The sequence below is a fragment of the Thunnus maccoyii genome, chromosome 23 (genome assembly GCF_910596095.1).
Source record: "Thunnus maccoyii chromosome 23, fThuMac1.1, whole genome shotgun sequence".
Lineage (NCBI taxonomy): Eukaryota > Metazoa > Chordata > Actinopteri > Scombriformes > Scombridae > Thunnus > Thunnus maccoyii.
Window position 1 is genome coordinate 12,882,554 of NC_056555.1, and position 8,953 is coordinate 12,891,506.

Consider the following 8,953-nt stretch of genomic DNA (forward strand, 5'->3'; position numbering starts at 1 on the left):
CAAACTGCATAAGCAGCAGCTCATATTTGTGCTGTGAATGTATGATAACAAAGAAAATCCCTCCCTCCAGTGTGAGGGATCATTGTTTGCTTTGCAGTGCAAAGGTAACCGGAGGAATTCACATCACAACTTGACAAACTATTCTCAGAAATTGCTCTGTAACAGAAGTTTTTTTTTCTCTCCCCCTCAGTATGCAGTATTATTGTCATGGCAACGACTTCAGCTGTGACGGGGAGACTGTAACCCACTAATAAAAGCTCTCGTTGACTCAAAGTTTTGAATAATGGCATGCCTTACTGAGAAAAGAAAATGTAAATAATGTCTACATATCACAGCAGTCTATAGACGATTTTCAAAGAAGACTGAAGACTGAAATATGCAGAGTGCTAAAGAGGGTAGATGTTAATACTGCCGTTCAATAGGCAGCTCTGTGTGCATGCAATAATGTGTGATTGGTTTATTTTCACCCCAATTAGTGGCAACCGAGGATACAATTCATTTTGTTTTTTGGTTTGTTTTGGTCCTTCTTGCCTTGTTGAAATTTTAAAAGGTAGAGATTTGGTGAAAAGCAGACAGATGGTCAAAAACATTATCTTCCCATTTCATTTATTCTGGCAAAACCAATGTTTGTGGATGTTAAAAATATCCATATTACATTGAAAGCTTACAGTAAGTTTACCAGCATTGCTGGTTATATCTTTTTTCCATTTTCTTGTGTATAGTTGTAATAATTGGTTTGTGTTGTGCCATCAATGATGCTTTTCAATAAAAGTGCATATATAAATGAGATGATGGAGCCATTATGGAAACAGCCATCAAGTAGTTTTGAGAGCTATTTTAGAAACGTTGCAGCTCAGGGATATTTCAAGACACAGAATTACTCATTAGATAATGGGCAGAAAGTAATTGAAGATAAATGCTGTTCATGATGTCTTGAGCCAATTTGACAAGTCAAATCATATATTTGCTCTCACGCAGCTGTTTGACAAGTTTAACATGCAGCATTGGCTCATAGACACAATATGATGAATGTGACTTAAGCAATGATTTGGTACAGAGAGAGATGTAGCTTTGTTTGAAAAAGCGAAATGTTTATGTTGGTACATGATTCATGTTGAAGCTAGTTCCAGTTTGTGCCTTATGTGTATGCCGATTATATTCAAGTCACAGTGCAAAGCTTATATTCAGAAAAATAAATACCCAGGATTTGTTTTTGGAAAACCCCAGAAGGTCATTTAGCAACACTTACCCCTGTTGTGAAGATATTTCCAGATTCCTCAAAGACTCATATAACATATGGATGAAAAAATAGTCTGTCTGCTGCACACTGAAAAAGACTTTTTGTAAAACACAAGCAAAATATTACCAAGTTAAAGCCAGTATATGACAATATAAAATATTGGAAAGAAACATCAATATATACCAATATAACTGATAATAAAATTTTTAATTCTGGTTCAAGTAGAGAAGTGAGAAGGAGATATGAAATTTCTGCAACCAGCTTTGTTTGGATAATGAAAATATGCGAAATAGGTTAAAAAAAATTTAAATTTTGCTGCAGGTAGAATATTTTTTCATCCAGATGTTAAAGGAGTCTTCGAGGATTCTGGAAATACCCTTAAAATCAGGCATTTTGTGACTTGAATGTAATGGTACTACAATACATGAAAGGCACAGGCTGGGACTAGTTGAAGCCACTGTGTTAATAGTGTAATCCTGTTCCTTGAAACACCCCTCAGTGTTTACATGAATGCTTCACTGTAAACATTATAGGCTGCAGAGATGAACTGTGCTTTGCTAACATCACTGACTCACATTAACCAATACTTTAGTCAAGACAAATCATTTTATATTCGTATTATTAGTATAATTTTGCATGATTTACTTACAAATGTACCTATTATAGTGTTTAGCTTTCTGCAGTTTAACAAATATGTTTCTTTGGGTCCCCATTCTGCCACCGTGTATGAAAGACATGGAAATCAAATTCAAGGACAATGTAAAATATATAAATAAATGAATAAAATATATTTAAAAACATACCAGAAATAAATAAACTGCTATACAGTGTTGATTACTGTGATTATTTGTGATTGTGTTTTATATTTATCAGATAGAAAGTATACAAGAACAGCCCATTGCTACTCCACATCACAAATTAATTTAGGAATATGCACCATATTAGCACAAAATAAACTAAAATAACTAGGATTAGCATGAAAGTTCATTCTTTACCTTGGAAATAAAGTTTGATAAAATTTTTAAAAATAATTCCTATCTCAAGGTCCATTTATTAACTTCCCCCTGTGCTTTCAACCTTATCATAGTGTCTTCATCAGTGAATATGGTTATGAAAGAAAGCTTGTAAGTGGACCTTGAGTTAGGATTGCTTTGTCCATCACAAGAATTAAAGTCTTAAAACCAGAATTTTAATAAAGGGCCCTTCTACATACTGACCATTCGCTTAGCCTGCACTTCCCCTGAGTTGCTGTTGCTACGCCTGTCAAGTTTTCTGATCTTACATGCAGTTCATAATGATAATGGAGGCAGATTTACCACTAAATTATTACTTTTACAAAACAGTGGGTCCTTGACAAAAGCAGGCTTCTCATATCTGGGTGGTGACCACTGATTTTGCTGGCTGAAATGAACACTATTAGATTTTATCAACTGTAGCCAGCTAGCTAAGCTAACATTACCTTCATGAATAGGTTGAAAATGCAGTCTCAATCTGAAATTTAGTGTTTCCAGCTGACTCGTTTTAAAATGAGAACCACATGATGGCTACATATCCTGCTAAAAGAATGAGGCTAAAAGTGCATGTCCCAGGCAAGAAAATCAACATCCTCAGCAGTTAATGATCCCTATTGAAGACATGGAAATAAAGGAAAAGCATTGTTCTTGTATTGCAACTTAGAGCTAGTTAGTCCTACTGTTATTTTATTTTATTTTTTTTTTTTTTGGGGTATATTTTTAAATTATTTTTTTAAACATAAAAAAAGGAATTATAAAAGTAAAACAAATACAATACAGCCCGAACCACATCTTATTATCCCCTTAAAGGACCAGTGTGTAGCATTTAGTGGCATCTTGTGGTGAGGTTGCAGATTGCAACTAACTGAATATCCCTCACCCTCCCCTTTCAAGCATGTAGGAGAACCTAGGTCTGCCGCGAAACTCAGAGGGCCCTCTCTAGAGCCAGTGTTTGGTTTGTCCATTCTGGGCTACTGTAGAAACATGGCAGTGACAATATGGCGGTCAGCGTAGAAGAGAACCTGCTCCCTATGTAGATATAAAGGGCTCATTGTAAGGTAACGAAAACACAACAATTCTTAGTTTCAGGTGATTAGACACTAATAAAAACATACTTATGAATATTATATTCCATTTCAGCCAATGGGTCCCCCTAAATCTTACACAGTGGTCCTTTAACCTCACTCACACCAACCTTCCCCTCAGACTCCTCAAGGCAAAACAATACAAACTACTGGCAACAAATAGCAAGAATCCATAGCACATTAACAATTCATACTGAGAGAGTATACATACCAGAAAGTAATCAACTAATATAGAAAGAAAGAAAGAAAGAAAGAAAGAAAAAGGACAAGACAAAAACAAAAAAACAAACAAAACGTACTGTGTAAGTATATTCATACAATGATATATTGTGCTAATGTAACTCCTGTTTCTTTCCTTTTAAGAAACTGTACTAAGGGATCCCATATTTCCTTAAATGCCTCCTGTTTTTTCATAGTATATATGTATTTTTTTTCTAATGCTATACAAGATGCCATCTCCTTAATCCACTTACCTATAGATTGTTTATTTCTAATTTTCCAGTTAAGAACTATCAGTCTCTGTCTCTGTAAACTTACCCAAAACCCTTTTTTGTTTCATAACATTTGGGTGATTGGGACAGTACATCTTATCTTTGATTTAGGCTAGTGTAGGCATTTCATTTTCTCCTTATGAATTAAGACTCCATGGTCATTTCTGTTAAACTTTATCATTGTAAGTTTTAAAAATCCATCCACAATTCATACAGTATAAACTTGCCTTTCCTCACTGTCACAACAACCCCCTCCCTTAATTCTGTCCCCCCCCAAATTTCATTGAACACGTTTAATTGAGTTATATTATTTTCTCCCTGTTTGTTTGTTCTTTCCCTGTGCTCTCCCTTTTGCTGTCTTCCTGCATCTCTCTTCCTGTCTCACTGGCGCCATTCTACTCTACAATAGATTAAATCAGGATTAGTTAGGGATGGGTTAAGAGGTCAAGGGTAAACTTTGGGTAAGGTTTGGCTTGGCTTGGCTATTAGGGCAAACTTGGTGCTTTTTTGCCAGCTAAACACCTAACAAAATCCAGCTAGTCCTTGAACATTTTTGTGGTTGGTTAGAGGTCCACACACGAAGAGGTTGGGAACCACTAATCTAGAGCATCCAGAGCATAGACAGTGGTCCTGTTTTGCAAGGTTGATAATTTTCTTCATTAGCAGAGCCTTTTAGTATTGTACCAATCACCCAAAATCATGCTGTCCCATTCACATAAACACAAAATAAAAACAAGCTAATTCCAAAAATAGAAACATGATATTAACAAATTTGTACGTACCTATGTGACGTCACACCAACAAGGACATGCAATTTTGATTATGTGGTTTCACAGCTAGGGCTCAGCAAAAAAGTTTTTTATTTTCACTCATCAGGTGAGACAATAAACCCTGTGTGGTTATACTGTCCCATTTGACCTTATGTCCCAATCACCGTTAATTCACTCTACTACCTTTCCTACTTTACCCACCTTTCCAGAAATTCCCTATCAACAAAACAAACAAACTTTATTCTAACATTACCCCCCTTAGCTTAGATACTTGGACAAGCAAGAGGCTATATATTTATGTTTTATATGTATGTTTCACTTTCAGAATGAGGGCTAACCACTGTGTTTGGCTAACGTAACACTATCTTCAATAACTAGTTTAGATGGGGTTTGCAAAAGTGTAAAATTCCCTGAATTGCACAAGCAGGACAGAGCTGCTAATGTTAAACTACACTCTAAAACATCATGGGGGGTTACTACAGTGGATGTGCTAGTTGTGAGCGGGGCCTTTTTAACTTAACTTGTAACACCACAAATTAATGTAGCATGAAAACTGCTGGCCTTGGAAGTAACACTGGGTTAGGGTTCAGTTATCATGTAGGTAGTCAGCTAATTATCTGGACATGCTAACTTTTGCAACTGGAGCAGACAAGCATGTTATATCCATTTCTTACACTTCTGCTCTTGTATTTTTGATTTTGGAGAAGTTGAAAACAGAATCCACCTATGATACTCTTTATATTCAAAGTATCATAGAGCTCATTACTTCAAATCCATGACCCACTGTGTCTTATAAATGCAAAAATGATTGGACCAGCAGTGTTCAGGGAATGTTTAGAGAACAGGCAATAACCAAAACCAAGTGACATGCAGTAAACCCGGGTTTTTGGGGCCTCGTGGTAATCCAGCATTGGGTAGACAGAGAAAAAATGAGAGAAAAAACAATGAATGTGTATGTGCTGACTGTCTTCCAGTTTTGTATCCCTGAAATCAAAATACTTAATATTTCACTATTTCAAGTGCTTGTAATATCAGCTGTGGCATTCATCTCACTAGAAAAGGTTGATTTGTTCTACTAGGGTGATTTTTGCGGTTGTCTAAACGAGATGAGATAAAAGCATGGATGACCTTCTTTAAATCTACGAAGGATAAAAACAACTTAATTTTTAATATGTTTCTGAATTGCAGGAAGTGGAGCCGCTTCAGCCTCTTTACCAGCACTTCAGAAGTCAAGTAACTGTCAGAATCACTCCGAGCTCTGTGGCCAGCCGGCTTTGTGCAGGGAGGCAGGAAAACAGATGAGTGCCAAAATCGTCTGGAATAAAAGTTTCTCCAAATAAGACCCAATGTCAGATTCATTTTCAACTTTGGAGGAACACTCATGATACTCAACAGAGTTGGAGAACTTTGGTTATCACACCAGGTGTTTTTGTGTTAAAAGTCATTTGTCCCTCAGTCCCCAGTGTATTCCAGCTTTAATACTTTAAATGGAGCTCAACAGCTGGGTCAGAGGGGCTCTGATTACATCTGTGACCCTCTCACACCAGACGATACTTGAAGATTTCATTCAACCTGTTTTTTGGGTTTGTTTTTTTTTAAACTATAGCTGTCTTGTGTTGTTTATAAGCTACCATCATTACATTTAATAGACTGCCATCATTACATTTTTAGCAGGCATCACTTTTGGTGATGTATTATAAGGTATCTCATTAGGGAATAAAACTCTAAAGTAAGTGACAGCAGCTTTCACCATGCAGCCATCAGCCAAGACTCTATCCATTAAAATACTATTTATTCAGTTTAAAACATTATTTTTTCCAAAATCTGTGCAGCCTGACTGCTTTTAAATGGAGAGTTATGAAGGAAATAGGATTGGATGTTTAAAAAATGGGTTTACATTACAGCCTGCAAATTACAGTGTAAATATTTTGTACTTATGGTACTTACTTAATGAAATATTAAATACTTAGAGCATAAATGGGGTGAACAAGGGGCTGCTTCATTTTACAGCCTGCACACCCCAAACTTACACTATAATAAAAAAGGGATTCCTCCCATATTTTCAGTGCTTCATACAATGTGCTACCACTTAAAAGTAAGTCATTACCCCAGTTGGCAATTATATGAGAGGACATAAAAGTTGTTCTAGGTTGTGCTCTAACACTATCAGATATTAGATCCCAAAAATAAGAATATATATTACCAGAATGTCATGATTTTACTACAGCTAATTTCATTGCAATAGTAACATTATTACCCTGTTTTCTCCATTTTTTATATCTTGCTACCCAGTAATAATATTACTTATATAATATGATAGTGATGACAGGTACTCAGTGCATTAAAATACTATTACAGTTACAAAAATACTACTAGAATTTATTTCTAAGTCCCTCATAAACACAAAGTTACCCCTTTATTCCCAAACCTCTTTTCCTCTTCCCTTGTTCTTACATATGTCTCCCGGTATACGCAGTATTTCATTGGTAGCCTGTATGTACTAAATAACTACACTGTAGTTTGCGGGTTGTAATCTTAAGTGTTACCAGTTCATATTTGATTCTCTGTTGGTTGCCTCACTACTAAAATGTTCATCAGGTGAGAATTTATCCCTGATTCATACAACAAATCCACTTCCCTCTGAGCTATATCAGCTTTTTTCTCTTTCCTTAGCTTCGCTGATTCAATCATGCAGCCATCCCCGGGCTTGCAATAACATCAAAGTAGTTAGATTTTATCTGAAGAAAAGTCTGTATGATCTTGTGGTGTGACAAGACTTTTGTGAGAAGTCGCCTGGATGGAGATCAGAGATTTTACTCCATGTGAGTTTATGTGAAAGTCTTCTACGGCTTTTAAGTGTGATCGGGATGAGTAATAGTCATACGATTATGATGCCTAATTAGTTAACCTCAATTTCTGAATTATGATGCAAATATTGTACCTCGGATGGATTAAACAATTGTGTTCAGAATGAATTATAGTTGAGCCGGAAGATTGATTGCACTATGTTGTGTTTGTGTGTGTGTATGTGTGTGTGTGTGTGTGTGTGTGTGTGTGTCGATATTTGCACAAGCCATGGCTGATGCTGTCATTAAATAGCCCCTTGGTCCCTCTCCTGAATTTGTTTATTCTGCACTGGGCATGGGAGTAGGTGGCAAACAGATGGGCATCCATGAATTATGGAAATTATGGGCTTTGATTAACCACCACACACTCTGCTGGATAAAAGTAACTCTAGGGTTGCCAAGTTATGTGGTGCACTGGGCTGCGCCATCAGTCACTCTGCTGCGTGATGGACCTGATGCTTGACTGATGTTGTTTACTGCTCTATCTTAAAAAACGTAGAACAAAACTGCTGTATTTTTTATGTATTTCCTGTTGAATTTGGCTCAAGGGAACTCGCAGCTCCATTGCTGGAATAGTTTGACATTTTGGGAAATACGTGTATTCTCCCTCTTGCTGAGAGTTAGTTGAAGAAGATAAGCTACCTCTCTAATGTGTGTACGACAAATATGAAGCTACAGTCAGTCACTGTCTCCTTCGGTCCAAATGTAACAAAATCTGCCTACCAGCACCTCTAAAACTAACATGTCAGGTCTTTTTTGTTTAATCTGTACCAAATCAGAAGTGTAAATATGATAAATTGTGATTTTACGGGGGATTATGTATAATATTGTTATCTTTGGAACTTGCTGTTCCTACCACTTTAAATTTACTCCTCACCATATAGAATTTTATCGATTTATGTTGATAATTTATGGTCCTATATGTTCAGATATGAAAAAATACTTTGATGACAAGAAGGATTTAGATTCTTGTTTCTCATTTTGTACCATAATCCACCCTTTAAGGATGAGTGTTTGAAACTCTGAGCATATTCATCCAGTAGCAGGATAATTAATCATGTGTATCATAATCATTTAATTCTTCAGTTATGTTCATCACATGAAGTCAGATTTCTAATCAAAGCTCTTTTTAAAAAAGTAGTTGATTTGTTTAAAAACGGCTACCAATTATCTCAGTCTTGGCCTTGCAACTCGCCTGCAACCAACACCCCTCTTTTAGCATATGATCCCCCTTCTCCCCCCTTCACCCACACATACACACACACACACGAACCGTCAGCCAGCCACCCCCCCACACACACACATCACTGTCCCCATCTCTCCACTTTCATAAATGAAGAGAGACAGTCTTATTCCGGAACCAACATGGAAAAGCAATTAAAAAGGAATTAAGGGTGTGCAGGGAGAAATTGGATATGATATCCGACGCCTATTGTAAATGTCAACGTTATTACTGTGTTGTTGTTTCCCATTCCTTTGGCAGCCTTGCCCGTTTTCAGGAGTGACAG